This window comes from Chiloscyllium punctatum, chromosome 1 (genome assembly GCF_047496795.1).
Source record: "Chiloscyllium punctatum isolate Juve2018m chromosome 1, sChiPun1.3, whole genome shotgun sequence".
Lineage (NCBI taxonomy): Eukaryota > Metazoa > Chordata > Chondrichthyes > Orectolobiformes > Hemiscylliidae > Chiloscyllium > Chiloscyllium punctatum.
Genome location: NC_092739.1, coordinates 42,194,774 through 42,210,554, shown reverse-complemented (window position 1 = coordinate 42,210,554; position 15,781 = coordinate 42,194,774). Strand labels below are relative to the sequence as shown.

At 42.5% G+C, this 15,781-nt stretch overlaps 1 protein-coding gene across 5 annotated transcripts in view; it reads right to left on the bottom strand.

Moving 5' to 3' along the window:
- The window catches only part of LOC140453678 (AF4/FMR2 family member 1-like), a 164,260-nt gene that overhangs the window by 66,116 nt on the left and 82,363 nt on the right, over nucleotides 1-15,781 (bottom strand). The window lies entirely within an intron of this gene.

Sequence of the window (15,781 nt, the reverse complement as noted above, 5' to 3'; positions counted from 1 at the left end):
TGCCCTCATTGGTAGAATTATCAGAGACAGTCCAAATTTCATTTCAATCTTAAGTACACGATAGCAGATTAATTCCGGTCTGTTCATTTGTCGGCCGACCATGTGCACTGTTTAAGTAATGTCAGAAGAACTCACATTTGAGATTTGTATGGATTATTTCAAAGAAAATAATGGTTCTCCAGCATTAGACCCAGCTCCTAGGTTGTCAGTGGCGAGTCAAGCAGCTAACTGGCTCCTTTTGTGATCTAGTCAAGTAGTATTAACACTACGTCATTGGCAGAAATTTGAGTTGGAACAGGGTTAGACATCAGCTGCATGAGGGGAGCTAGGACCATGCAATAATTGGGACAAATATCTTCTCATGCAGATATTTCATCAGCACTTCCGAAGCTCTTTATTTCTGTTCACTCTCAAATGTTTGGTCTGTGAAATAAAATTTCACATAATAAAAACAGCTTTGTTACTTTTCCTGCTTTTATTTCAAATTTTTACCTGAGTCTAATTCCCTAATACAATCTAGAGGAAGCAGTTATTTAATCAAACAGCACTGAGGATAAAAGATTTCAAATTTAATTGAGCATTAGAGCCACACTAGCCCAGACATGCATTCTGAAATGCTGTTTCACAAACTATGCAACACTGAGTCTGAAAAATCACAACATATTGTACCATATACATGCAAAGTGTCTTCTGAATGATAATATAATATTAAATTTGTTACATATAACATGGTAAGCTATATACCAATTCTTACTCTAATTAGCACAGTAAACAAATCCAAAAGTAGGAATTTTTCCATCTGTCTGATAGCAGTCATCAACCTTTTGAAAAAGCTTTTACTAAATAAACAGGCTTATCCCAGTTTAGCTTCATCTCAAGGGCACTAAAGCTGGAGGAGTTATTTTTGACCCGTGTAACAAACACACTGATAAAAGCCATATTTGAAACCTTAATCCTGGACCCACTACATTCAAAAACAACATTAAAGCATCAAAATGAATGACAGCAGAGGTAACTTTAAGAGTTGGAAGTAGGAGATGAGGAGGCAATTAGAATTGTACAGATTTACCATTTACCAAAAGAATACAGTGGCCAGAAATGATTCATGTCCTTAATATGATGAAGGAATGAGATACAATAATAAAAATGAGTGAGGCCAATCTGGAGGACAAAAAAAGTTACAGACACAGTAAAAGATAAAGGTACAGAAATCTGCTACAAATGCTTTGTAATTGCACTTTTGACAATTGCATAGAGTAAAATATGAACTCTCTGCCAAGGTTGGTCTGGGGGCGGAGTGAGGGGGGGGGGGGGGCGGTGTGCAGGTCTATAAATATTGTTATGGTAAAATTTCAGTTCCAACAAATCATCAACTGCAAGGCACTTGGTACACTTTCAGCCTCATGACAGCAATCCACTATACTCTTTCGGTCCTGAGTGTACTACCAAGCTGGACTACTATTGCCCAGCACTGATGCTGCTTTTATAGAAATAACGTGTTATATAGAAGCATTTCCAATTAAAGTTACTCTATTCATCTGGACTCTGGATTCACTTGGATGAGACTTCAGGGCAAATTCCATGGGGCTAGTAGTTACAGCAAGAATATTAGTCACGTTACTCTGATAGTAGTGACCATAGTTTCCATTCCTGGCTGTAGGACAATTGCTGAAATTTGAGTAGGCTCCATAGAGGCTCTAATGATAGGACAGCTTTATTATTGGCCTGAATGGATTATTGAGTGTCCAATCTGCATGTGGCCAGAAGCAATCACAGGTTTAGGGTATTTTGCACTGCTACTGCTCAACATGCCTCTGTCAGAAAAAGCACCTTGAAGAAAGTTTGCAGAGCACTACATCTGGAAAGATACTGGAAAAGGTAAGGTCAAGCACCAAATCAAAGCTTTGCAATTACCTAATGTTATCCATTTTCACATTATGCACGCATTTATTATTTGGCAAGTACAGTAACAAAACCCAAGTGGTTTTACTGTTCCAAAGTTGTTGTAAAAATTACTTCAGGCTACAATTGCACAAACTATGTTAACAATCCAGTCAAGTACTGCATTCATTCAGCAGCATTGAACTAGACGTTTCAAAATGAGAACAGGAAGGCGACTAGGTTGGCCTAGTATGGAAAAAGGAAGCTGGTCATATAATGACTTTCTGAAGACATGAGAGACAGATATAGACATACAGTAAGTAACTATCGAGTGCACTGGTTACCTTAAAATCTAGCAGCCGACTCTGGAAATAACCGACAGTCATTTTATACGGTGACATTTACTTAAGGTCGAGTTATCTTGTTCTGGTCTTGACATAAAACAACATTAGGAAAGAATGGCAGGCAATTACTCTGCAGCTGGAAAATCCAGAGAGAGAAATGCAGGCAGGCTCTGAGAAGCTACAAAACTCTGTTGGGAGTAATGTAACAAAAACAGCAGCATGACATCATTCACAAGTATATGGCACAGCAAGGATAGGAAGATTCTGGGAGTCTGGTTTACTCTCGGGTACAGTGCAATACTCCCAGCTCCAAGCAAACAAGAACTAGGAGTAGACCATTCGGCCCCTGGATTCGGCTCTGCCAGTCAATAAGATCACGGTCGCCCTGAAAGTGGCCTCAATTCCGCTTTCCTGACAGCCCCCATTTGGTCAATCATGTCTAAGTTAGCTTTGAATACATTCAGTGACCTAGCTTCTATTGCTCTCAGGAGGAAGAGAAATCCACAGACTAATGATCCTTGGAGAAAATAAATCTCATTTCCACCTAAAATGAAGATATTTTGAACTGGTTCTCTAGTTCTAGATGTCCTCAAGGGAAAACACGTTTTCATCCATTCAGGATCTTGTATGTTTCAATCAGATCATCTCCCATTCTTCTATGGTATAGCTACAACCTTCTCAGCCTTATCATCATCCCAGGAATCAATCTCCAGGGGAGAGTACTAGATTGGGGAAAGGCTAACTACGACAATATTAGGCACGTTGAGGAATTGAATGTTGTCTGGGGACGGTTGATTGAGGGTAAAGTCCACATTTGTCATGTAGGACTACTTTAAAGGTCAGTTGAATAGGGTTCAAAACCAGCATGTTCCTGTGAAAGAGAAGGAAAAGGATGGCAAGATTCAGGAATCTTGGATAACAAGAGAAACGCTGGAGCTTAGTCAACTAAGAAAAGGAGGCATGTGTGGGGTTTGGGAAACTGAAGACAGATACAGCCCTGGAAGAATATAAAAAAAAAGCAAAAAAAGGACTTAAATTAGGAGTTAGGCAAGCTAATAGAGACCATGAAATGTCTTTGGTAAACAGGATTAAAGAAAAACTGGATTTTATGGAGATAAGGAGCAAGAGGTTAGCAAGGGAAGGGGTAGATTCACTCAAGGACAAAAAGATAGAATTTATGCATGGACGACACAAAGATTGGGAGAAGCTACAGATAGTAAAGGAGGATTGCCAGACGATACAGCAGGATATAGTTGTAGTGGAGACTGGGGTGGAGAAATGGCACTTTGAATTTAATCCAGACAAATATGAGGTGATGCATTTTGGAAGGTCTAATGCAGGAAGGAAGCATACAGAAAATGGCAGAACCATTTGAAGCATTAACATACAGAGGGATCTCAGCATACAGGTCCAGAAGTTCCTAAAAGCTGCAACACAAGTGGATAAAAGTAGTCAAGATGGTGGATGGTATGGAGAAAGTGAGAACTGCAGGCGTTGTATGGTATGCTTGCCTTCACTGGTCAAGGTATAGAATTAAAAATTGGAAAGTTAGGGCACATTTGGAATATTGTATGCAGTTCTAGTTGTCACACTATAAGAAGGATGTGGAGGCTTTGGAGAGGGTACGGAAAATGTTTACCAGGGTGTTGCCTGGTTTGTAGGTTATAATGGGAAGAGATTGTTTTCCCTTGAACATTTGTGGTTGAAACACATGGATAGAATGGAATGTTGGGAAAAAGACTCCCAACTAAAGTTTAAGGTAAAAAGGGGGTAAGTTTAAAGGAAATATGTTTTTTTCATACAGAGGGTGCCGAGTGCCTGGAACGTGCTGGTAGAAGCAGATACAAAAGCAAGGTTTGACAGGCATCTGGACAGATACACAAATAGGCAGGGAATAAAGGCACATGGACAGTATAAAGGCAAAAGGCTTTTAGTTGTGAAAGGTATCACAAACGGCACAGTTTTGGTGAGCCTCTTCCTAGGCTGTATTATTCTTTGCTGAAAATGTGTTGCTGGAAAAGCGCAGCAGGTCAGGCAGCATCCAAGGCGCAGGAGAATCGACGTTTCGGGCATGGGCCCTCCTTCAGGAATGAGGGCTGATGCCCGAAACGTCGATTCTCCTGCTCCTTGGATGCTGCATGACCTGCTTTACTTTTCCAGCAACACATTTTCAGCTCTGATCTCCAGCATCTGCAGTCCTCACTTTCTCCTCCCTGTATTATTCTTTGTTCAGTTGAGGGAGCCTTGTCTGAACCACCTCTTGCAAATTATTTCAAGGGACGCAGACATCACTGTCAGGGTCAGCAATTGTTGCACCATCTTCAATTGACCTTGAACTGAGTGGCTTGCTAGATCATTTAAAATGGCAGGTAAGAGTCAACTTCATTCCTGTGCATGTGAAGGCTGAAGGCCCAGACAACAACATAGTGAAGTCAATGGCAGTTACGTCATTACTGAGCCTGAGTGGAACAAAAATTCCTCCAGCTGTCATGGTGGGAGTTAAGAGGGTGTTGCTGGAAAAGCATTTCTGATGGGCTCTGGCCCAAAACGTAAATTCTCCTGCTCCTCGGATGTTGCCTGACCTTCTGTACTTTTCCAGGAACACACTCAACTCTGATCTCCAGCATCTGCAGACCTCACTGTCTCCTATGATGGGAGTTAACCTGCATTTCCCACAGCATTAGCCTGGGTCTCTGGGTTACTCGTCCAGTGACATTACCACTATTCCACCACTTCTCTTATTCTATCCTTTCAGAGAATGATGACAAACCTCACACAGTATATCTCATTCATAAGCAATCTCAGTTCAATTACCACTAAAGGGTAAATTTTCACTGGTTTGTCAGTCACTGTAGGTAATAGTTTCATCTTGAAAACAAAAAAAGGGAGAGGTGAAGCTATAAGCCTATATTCAGAATGCAAGTCAAGCCAATAACTTAAGTCAATACTGCAGCACTCGTGGAAGTCAGTACAAGTACTGTATATTTAAAGAGATAGATAAAGATTGCAATATTTTAGCTTAAGTTCCCTACAGCTGTCATTCAACAACTAGTTTTTGAGTTCTGATCCAAGATGTCCTAGTGAGCCTTGAAGAGTCCAGCGTTGGATTTAACCAACATGCATACTGGTTATCACTATATAAGAGAGAACCCTAGATATGAATCAAAAGTTCCATACCCCAACTGATTAATTTACTTCTGTGTCCAGATGCAACAATGTGTGTCTAAATCAAGCAAAATTGCATATAGCCAATAAACTACATCAGCGAAGGAGGATTCAAAATGGACCAGTCCTGTATCCATTCAACATTTACAGATTACTGATACAGAGTAGGCTTTGAATACTGGAAGGAATAACCAACTGGCTTTGGCACAACTCTTATTTTTGGTGTCTGGGGGGGGGGGGGGGGGGGGGGAGGGGGTTGGCGGCGGGCGCGGAGGTGAGAGAGCACAAGATCAGTACAGAAACAGACCCTTCGGTCCAACTTGCCTATGCCGAGCAGCAGGTGTCCATATGAAAACCAGTCCTATTTGCCTGTTTTTGGCCCACATCCCCAGTCTTTCCTATCCATGTAACTGTCGAAATGGTCTTTAACTATTGTAATGACTGCATCTACCACTTCCTCCGACCGTTCAATCCACATATGAACCACCCTGTTCTGTTTAAAAAAGGTTGCCCCTCAGGTCCCTTTTAAATCTTACTCCTTTCACCTTAAAATTATATGCTTTAGTTCTGGACTTGCCTACTCTAGGAAAAAGGCCTTGGCTATTCACCTTATCTATGCCCAATTTTATTAACCTCTATAAAGTCACCCCTCAACTACCTATGCTCCAGAGAAAAGAGTTCCAGTCTATCCTTATAGCTCAAACCTTCCAAGTCCAGTAACATCCCACCTGGAGGAGGTCATCAAAATAATACTCACCTACTTTATGGATATTCTCTCAAGATGTGGTATGGGGAGGGAATCTGCAAATGGAATCAAACCTGCAATCTTAGACTCAGACCTGTACAGCACAGAAGGAGGCTGTGTTTGCATCAACCAAAGAACTGACTACTTGTAATCCATTTTGTTCTTTAGGTTTTGGTCAAAAATGAATTGTGGTAACAGGGACAATACACAATAACCTGGAAAAAGGGGTAAAGGTGTACACATCACTGCCTTTATCCTGATGGAACCTTTGTGTGGAGCTGTATCAAGCCGTGTGTGGACCTTTAGTACACAAACAACAAATACCACCAGATACCGAGGTTCTACCTGCCCCTTATGTTGTGAAGGGTGGATCTGCCCACATAAGAATGCTCCAAGTAGTTGGATTGTGCCAGATCACCTGTTCCTTCTGGAAAGTCTGTAAAGAAAAACATGCATGAGCACAAGCCCATTAGACAGTGGTCAGCACATAAGGACCTAGGGACCTTCTTGTTAGGAGATTCCCCTGAGCAGACTTTCAGAGATTTGGCAGAATGCCTCCTAGAACTTTCAAACAATACAGAGATATCGTTTAGCTGGTAGCGAGAAGAACACGTGCTATTAGATCATAACTCCGATAAATCCCTCCACACCCCCAGCTCAATGCTCAGTATTCGCACCTCTTTTCCAACAATAAATCCAGAGTGCTTCCCTCAGAGACACCTGTCTGTCAATTCCACAGAGATTCCATATAACCTGGCTGTGCCTTCCTACTGGAGGCTTGTTTTCCGGCCTGGTGACCAGGTATCAATTTGGTCAACGTGTCAAAAGAAGAGTTTGCATCAATATCTCTACATAGAGCCGCCACTGTTAAGGACTGGCAGAGCCACCTGCTCCCCCCCTCACTGGGATTTCCCTGTGCTACGATCTACTCTCCAGCCTTACAACAAAACCATTCCTCGCATTTACAATACTGTGTACAGTTCTGGGCACCACATTACCAAAAGGATGTGGACGCTTTGGAGAGAGTGCAGAGAAGGTTTACGAAGATGTTGCCTGGTATGGAAGGTGCTAGCTACGAAGAGTGGTTGAGTAGGTTAGGTTTATTTTCACTACAAAAAAGGAGATGGAGAGGGGGGGACCTGATTGAGTTTTACAAAATCATGAAGGGTATAAACAGGGTGGATAGAGAAAAGCTTTTTCCCCAGGGTGAAGAATTCAATAACGAGACGTCATGCTTTCAAAGTGAGAGGTGGGAAGTTTAAGGGGGACACACGCGGTAAGTACTTCACACAGAGGGTGGTGGGCGTTTGGAACGCGTTGCCAGCAGAGGTGATAGAGGCAGGCATGGTAGATTAATTTAAGATGCGTTTGGACAGATGCACGAGTAGGCAGGGAGCAGAGGGAAACAAATGCTTAGGAATTGACCAACAGGTTTAGACAGTACATTTGGATCTGCTCAGGCTTGGAGGGCCGAAGGGCCTGTTCCTGGGCTGTAAATTTTCTTTGTTCTATCCTTTTTGCACAAAGACTGCATGACCTAATGAAAATTTTGCATAATTTTTCTGTTTTATTTCAGTTGTTGAAACTTTTTAAAAAATTCATTCATGCAATGTGTCTAGCTGGGACAGCATTTGTTACTCATCGCTCGTTACCCGGAGAAAGCTGTTGTGAACCTCCCGCAGTCCATTTGATGGATAAGTGCTGTTTGGGGGGGGGGGGGAATTCCAAGATTTGGATGCAGTGGCACGGAGGAACAGATATATATCAAGACAGGATGGTCAGTGATTTGTATGTTATGTGCTGCCTTGGTTCTTCTAGGTATGAGCTACCATGGGTTTGCAAAGTGCAGTTTAAGGAGCCCTAGTGAATTTCTATAAGCTCCAATAAGATCACAACACATGCTTCTCGAGTGATCCAGTAGTCAGTACACACTGCGGAGTGTAAATGTCAGTGGTGGAGGGAATAGACGTTTGTAGACATGATGCCAATCATGGGTTGCTTTGACCTGGAAAGTAACATCTTCCAGTGTTGTTGCAGCTGCACTCATCCAAGCAACCAAGAGTGTATTGCATTACACTCCTGACTTGTGCCTTGTAGATTATGAGCAAGTTTTGGGAAGTCAGGAGGTTATTCATTGCAGCATTCCTAGCCTCTGACCTGCTCTTTTAGCCACAACACTTATGACCACCCCAATTCAATTTGTCAATGGTAACCCCAGAATTTGAAGGGCAGGGAATTCACAGATAGGAATAAAGGAACAGGACTCGACCATTCAACCATTATTCAATGGGATCGTTGCTGGTCAATAGTCTAACTCCATAAATAGGCCACATGGATAGTATACCATTAAATCTCAATAGGCAATGGTTAGATTTCCTCTGATTGGAAATGGTCACTGCCTAGAACTTGTGCGGCAAGGTTACTTGCCACTTGTCAGCCCAAGCCTCACTATTGTCCAGATATTGCTGCACCTGGACATGGGCTGCTTCAGAAGTCACAAATAGTGCTGAACATCGTCCGATCAATTAACCTTAGGGAAGATCTTTGAAACAGACGACGACTGCTATTTGGACACTACTCCGAGGAACTCCTACATAGGGATCTGGAGCCGAGATGACGAACCTCCAGCACCACAACCATCTACCAATGGCCAGGTATGACTCCAGCTGAGTTTTTCCCCCACTCCCAGCAACTTTAATTATGCTACATTATCATGATGTAACACTTGCTCAAATGTGGCTTTGATGTCAAGGGCAGTCAGTCAATCTCCTGTCTGAATTCAGCCCTTCAGTCCATGTTTCAACACAAACTGTAATGAATTCAGGAGCTAAAGTGTACCTGGCAGAATCTATACTAACTATCAGTGAACAGGTTATTGTGAAGCAAGTGCTGCTTAATGGCACTGTTGATGATCGAGAGTAACTGATGGGGTGGTAATTGGTAAGGTTCGGTTTGTCCTGCTTTGTGTACAGGACGTACCTGGGAAGCTTTCCACAGTGTCATGGATATGCCACTGTGCACTGGAACAGCTTGGCTAGGGGCGTGGCAATTTCTGAAGCACAAGTCTTCAGTTCTATTGCTGGATCGTTTTCTGATGTTGGCTGATCTGATAATCCTCAACTCCATTTTCCTGCCTTCTCCACATAACTCTACTCTCTTATTGTTCAAAAATCTGACAGCAATGAATGCCACAGATTCACCGTCCTCTTCGTCCATGTCTGAAATGTGTGACCTCTTGTTCAGAGATATTGCCCTTTGGACCTAAACTCTCCCACAGAGAAATAACCTTCCACATCTATCCTGTCATGTACCTTAAGAATCTTAGAAGCTCCAATAAGATCACAACACATGCTTCTAAATACCAAAAAGAGTACAAGCTCAATCTTTCCTCATTACATATAATTGCTATCAGCCTAGTGAACCCACACTGGACTGCCTCAAAAGCCAGTACATCTTTTCTTGGATAAGGGGCCCAAAACTATTGACAGCATTCCAGATGGATGGCATCTTAAAAGGTGAAGACAGGATTTGGGCCCCACAAGTGTGGTGGTCAATCCTACCAATACTAGCACGGATACAATTGCATCTGAGACAGGCACATTGGTGAGGATAAGATCAAATATGTTTTTTTTTTGACCATCTCCACCTTAGCACCATTGATACAGACAGGGGGATGCCCTCCAGTTCACTTCCAGAAGTTAATGACAATTTCTCCAAAAACGAAGGAGCTGGTCGTCTTTACACCATTCAATCTCTTTCCTGTGTTCTGTCTTGTTGTTTGAGATCTGACCTACAACAAAACAATGGTGGTGTCATCAGCAACTTGTAAATGGAGTTGGGGCAGAATTTGGCCGCACAGCCATGGGTGTATAAGGAGCATAACAGTGGAGGACCGAGTATGTAGCCTTGCAAGGAATTAGTGTTGAGCATGATGATGGAGGTGTTGTTGCTACCTCTTAATGATTGCGGACTATGAGTCAGGAAGTCAAAGATCCAGTTAGTGACAGGAGCAGAGACAGAGAAGAGTTTGGAGACGAGCGTGTGTGGAATTATGGTGTTGACGGTGAAGTTATAGTCAATAAATATGAGCCTGATGTAGGTATCCTTGTTATCCAGATGTTCCAGGGATGAGTGTAGGGCCAGGGTAATGGCATCTGCTGTGAACCTGTTGCACCTGTAGGCAAATCACAAAGGAACTAGGCAATTTGGTCAGCTGGGGTTGATATGAGACATGACTAACCTCTTGCAGCACTTCATAATTATGGAGGTCAGAGCCACTGGATGATAGTCAGTGAGGAATGCGAATGATTTTTCTTTGGCATCAGGATGATAGTGGTGTCCTTGAAGCAGGTGGCGATTCGGATTGTAGCAAGAAGTTAAAGATGTTTGAGAATATGCTTGCCAGCTGGCCCACACAGGATCTGAGTGCACGGCCAGGGACTCCATCCATGCTAATCACCTTCCAGAAGGTTGATCTAATGGCAGTGATCGAAGATACAGGTACGTCAGAGGCTGCTGGGATGGGCGACATTGTTTCACTGACTTCCTGTTTAAAGTGAGAGTGTAGAATGCATTGAGCTCATTGGGTAAGAATGTCATGTTGTCAGCATTCTATTAGCCTTTGCTTTGTAGCCAGTTATGTTGTGTAAACCTTGCCACAAACTGGTGAGAGATTGGTTTGGATCTCAAGCTTAGTTTGGTATTGCCTCTGGTCATTTCTGATGGCCTTCAAAGGTCGGATTTTATAGGTCAGGCTCTGACTTGATTGCCTCAGACCTCGACTTCAGTAGGGAGTTGATCTCCCACTTAACCCATGGTTTCCGGTTAGGGAATATTCCTATTAACTTCTTTGGCATGCAGTCTTCTACATACTTACTAACGAGGTCTGGAATAGTAGTGGCATTTTAATTTAGGTTGGCTGCTGAATTCTTGTCCACTAATTAAGCAGTACCATAGAAGCCCTTCCATTGCTTCAGGCAGACACCACACTACTTTCTGTACTGGGTCCTCGTACTTCAGTTTCTTTTGGTAAGCCAAGAGGAGCAGCACTGTGCTGTGATCCGATTTTCCAAAATGCGGACCAGGGATGGAGCAATTGGCAGCACAACCATCCAAGATGCCAAGGTATTCTTGGTAACAGACATTGAAGTTTCCCGACCAGTGTACGTTCTGCACCATATTTATGGAGGATAAGTCCTAAAGAAGATGAAGAAACTGCAGAATACGCTCTGAGACAGGGAAAATGATGAGCAAGTGATTAGCTTGTTCAGTTCCATTGATAAGAAAAAAAGACATGACAACAGAACCGCCAACATTCTGGAATTTAGAAGTATCACAAAGAATCCAAAATAAGTGATTAATTACAGATTATTTAAATACATGGATTTGCTTTTCCTTTGAAAGAAAATAGATGGATTGCGTCTTTTTCTCCCAAACAGAACAAAGTCTTGCCATCCAAATGGCAAAAACAAAAACATCACTGGTTTTATGAGTCTTTTGTGCTTCAGCTGCCCAAATTGATCTTGTCCCTGTTGATTTAACACCCAGTACCAGATGAGAAAATATTTCCTCCAATAAAGTTCAAACCATTGTCTTTAGGAGACATTTCAGTGGCTGACACTATCCCACTGACTGGTAGCTGCCCCAGTGTCTGTCCACCCTCGGCGATCATCCTTCCCTAAACACCACATGACTCTGTTCTGAGCTCAAACTCTCATCCTTGCCTTTTTGACCTCCCTACTTAACTACTTCAACACACTCCTGGCTGACACACCACATTCTTCCTTCTGTAAACCTGTTACTCATCACTCCAAAAAGCCCTGAACAGTCACTCTTCAGTCCCGTGATCACTGGCCTATGCTGGTTCCCAGTTCAATAACTATTTTCACATTTTCCTCCTCCCAATCTCTTAACATCCTAGCTTAACTCACAAATAGCTAAGCTTATCTAATACGGACCTCTTTAATTTCTGTGTTACTGGCAGCCACACCCTCGAAGGTCTTGGCTACCAGGTTGGAAATTCCCCAAGTCTTTCCACTCCCCTTTCCCTCCTTTACGCTGCTCTCTAAAATCTACCTGATTGATCAGTTCCCTAATCCTGCGTCAGAGAGTCAGAGAGTCAGAGAGTCAGAGAGTCAGAGAGTCAGAGAGTCAGAGAGTCAGAGAGTCAGAGAGTCAGAGAGTCAGAGAGTCAGAGAGTCAGAGAGTCAGAGAGTCAGAGAGTCAGAGAGTCAGAGAGTCAGAGAGTCAGAGAGTCAGAGAGTCAGAGAGTCAGAGAGACAGAGAGACAGAGAGACAGAGAGACAGAGAGACAGAGAGACAGAGAGACAGAGAGACAGAGAGACAGAGAGACAGAGAGACAGCATGGAAACAGACCCTTCAGTCCAACCCGTCCATGCCGACCAGATATCCCAACCCAATCTAGTCCCTCCTGTCAGCACCCAGCCCATATCCCTCCAAACCCTTCCTATTCATATAGGCATCCAAATGCCTCTTAAATGTTGCAATTGTACCAGCCTCCACCACAACCTCTGGCAGCTCATTCCATACACGTACCACCCTCTGCGTGAAAAGGTTGCCCCTTAGGTCTCTTTTATATATTTCCCTTCTCACCCTAAACCTATGCCCTCTAGTTCTGGACTCCCCAACCTCAGGGAAAATACTTTGTCTATTTACCCTATCCATGCCCCTCATAATTTTGCAAACCTCTAGAAGGTCACCCCTCAGCCTCCGATGCTCCAGGGAAAACAGCCCCAGCCTGTTCAGCCTCTCCCTGTAGCTCAGATCCTCCAACCCTGGCAACATCCTTGTAAATCTTTTCTGAACCCTTTCAAGTTTCACAACATCTTTCCGATAGGAAGGAGACCAGAACTGCACACAATATTCTAACAGTGGCCTAACCAATGTCCTGTACAGCCGCAACATGACCTCCCAACTCCTGTACTCAATACTTTGACCAATAAAGGAAGGCATACCAAACACCTTCTTCACTATCCTATCTACCTGCGACTCCACTTTCAAGGAGCTATGAACCTGCATTCCAAGGTCTCTGTTCAGCCACACTCCCTAGGACCTCACCATTAAGTGTATAAGTCCTGCTAAGATTTGCTTTCCCAAAATGCAGCACCTCGCATTTATCTGAATTAAACTCCATCTGCCACTTCTCAGCCCATTGGCCCATCTGGCCAGATCCTGTAGTAATCTGAGATAACCCTCTTCTCTGTCCACTACACCACCAATTTTGGCGTCATCTGCAAACTTACTAACTGTACCTCTTATGCTCACATCCAAATCATTTACATAGATGACAGAGTAGAGGACCCAGCACCGATCCTTGTGGCACTCCACTGGTCACAGGCCTCCAGTCTGAAAAACAACCCTCCACCACCACCCTCTGTCTTCTACCTTTGAGCCAGCTCTGTATCCAAATGGCTAGTTCTCCCTGTATTCCATGAGATCTAACCTTGCTAATCAGTCTCCTATGGAAATCTTGTCGAACACCTTACTGAAGTCCATATAGATCACATCTACTGCTCTCCCCTCAAATCTTCTTTGTTACTTCTTCAAAAAACTCAATCAAGTTCGTGAGACATTATTTCCCACACAAAGCCATGTTGACTATCCCTAATCAGTCCTTGTATATCTTATTACTAGTTTTCTTTTGTTTTATAAAACCCCTGTGAAGCAACTTGGAACTTTTCATTTATGTATTGCCTCCTTGTTAGAGATTGTCATCGTCTTCCAATTGCTCCAGTATTAGCATTATCTACATAATTGAAATCTTCCATCTGAAATTTAACTTCAGGTTACTGCGCATATCCCAGTCATGGACAGTACAACAGAACAAAGCTTTTAAGTTCACCAAGTTGAACTTGTAAAAACTGAGGTGGGCTAGGAAAAAGTGGTTGAAAGATTACCACATCGTTCAACTGACAAGGGAAGTGGACCAGAACAGTAGTCAAACGTTTACTAAAAAGGCCTTGATTTGAGATTTGTAGATTCAGCAAGACCTTGGCAACCAAAAACAATAATCATCAGAGAAAAAAAAAAATCAAAAAAGGAGTTAATAAGAGCAATGTAAAAAGGCCACAAGTTATTTGGACTGATAACTAAAGGAATAGAACAAATAATAAATATCAGGTGAGAAGTATATAAATCCTTGTTTAGGTCTCAACTACAACACGGCAGATACATGGATAAAAAAGGTGCCAGTCCTACCGGACACAGAGTTACTTTCTCATTACAGAGAGATGATGGGTAGTGGTATAACCGGAGGGTTACCACACCTCAGGAGAGTGGAGAAGTTGAGAAAGAGTGTCTTCAGGTAGTCAGTATATACCTGGATACCACAATACAGGAACATCGTATAAGCCTCAAAGGGATAGAGGAAATTTACTCTTGTAGCAGGGAACAGAAACCTAGGAGAGACTGGAAAAGTTCGGATTGCTCTCCTTTGAAAGCAGAGACTTATTAAGAATTGAACTAATAAAGTTGTCAAACTGAGAGGTTTCGGGAATATCCTTTTACAGGAGTGTCAATAATCAAAAGGCCTTGCACAAATGACTGCCAAGTAGTGGATAGGGGTGAGCAGCAGAACGCTTCCCCCCTCCCTCTCACCCCCACTCAGAAATATTGAGACTTGTAATACTTTGAGAAGATGGTGGAGAACCAATTCCACAAATAAATCATGAAAGGGCAATTGGACAGATACTGGAGGATGAGGAATTTACAGGGTTACAGACAAAAAAAAAGTGAGAATGTGTGGCTAAACAGGACTTTTCTTTCAAAAAGCACCAACAGGCACAATGGGCCAAATAGCACTCCTGTGTTGTAAATCTCTATGATTTGATGTAACGATAAATGAGGCAGTGTTGGCTCGATTTACTCTTGGCCACTTTTCAGTGCAGTTTTGCAGCACAAATTAGGTACAGGGTGACCTATAGCCTTGGTTTCATATCCTGTTCAGTAACTGGCAAAGCAAGAGTTCCAGAACATATTAACAACCCATTCATAAAAAATGTGTCAAACAACAAAGACAGTGTACAGGATAAGCCCATTGAAAAGTCATCAGCTTATGAATTATATTTTAAACAAAATATTTTGTGGTGGTGACTTTTACCAATAACCATACTAAATTCATTCAAATGTACGAGTATGTTTAAACAACTTACATTGAAAGATATAACATTTGCATAAACAGGAAGTTGACTTCAAGTAAAATGATTTGCACCACAAGTGCTACTCCAAAAAAAGAGAAAATCTAAATCTCCCCTTGGCATCCAATTACATTAGCACTACAGAATACCCCAACCAACATCATCTGGGGGCTGCTGAGAAACTGAACTGAACCATCCTTATTAATACTATGGCTAAAAGGGAGAGTCAGAGGCTGCTATGTCAAATAACTCCCCAATGCTTATTCATCACACACAAGGAAAGAAATCAAAGAAATCTTGTGTGATGATTCTTCATTTGAGTGCAGTTCCAATGACACAAGAAACATCATCTAAGACAAAGCAGTGCACTTGATTGGTACCCATTCACTACCTTGAGCATTCACATCCTCCACTACCAACACACACAAAAAAAAGAGGCAAAACATGAAAGATGCAGTGAAAACTTGCTAAGGATCCTTTAACAACAACAA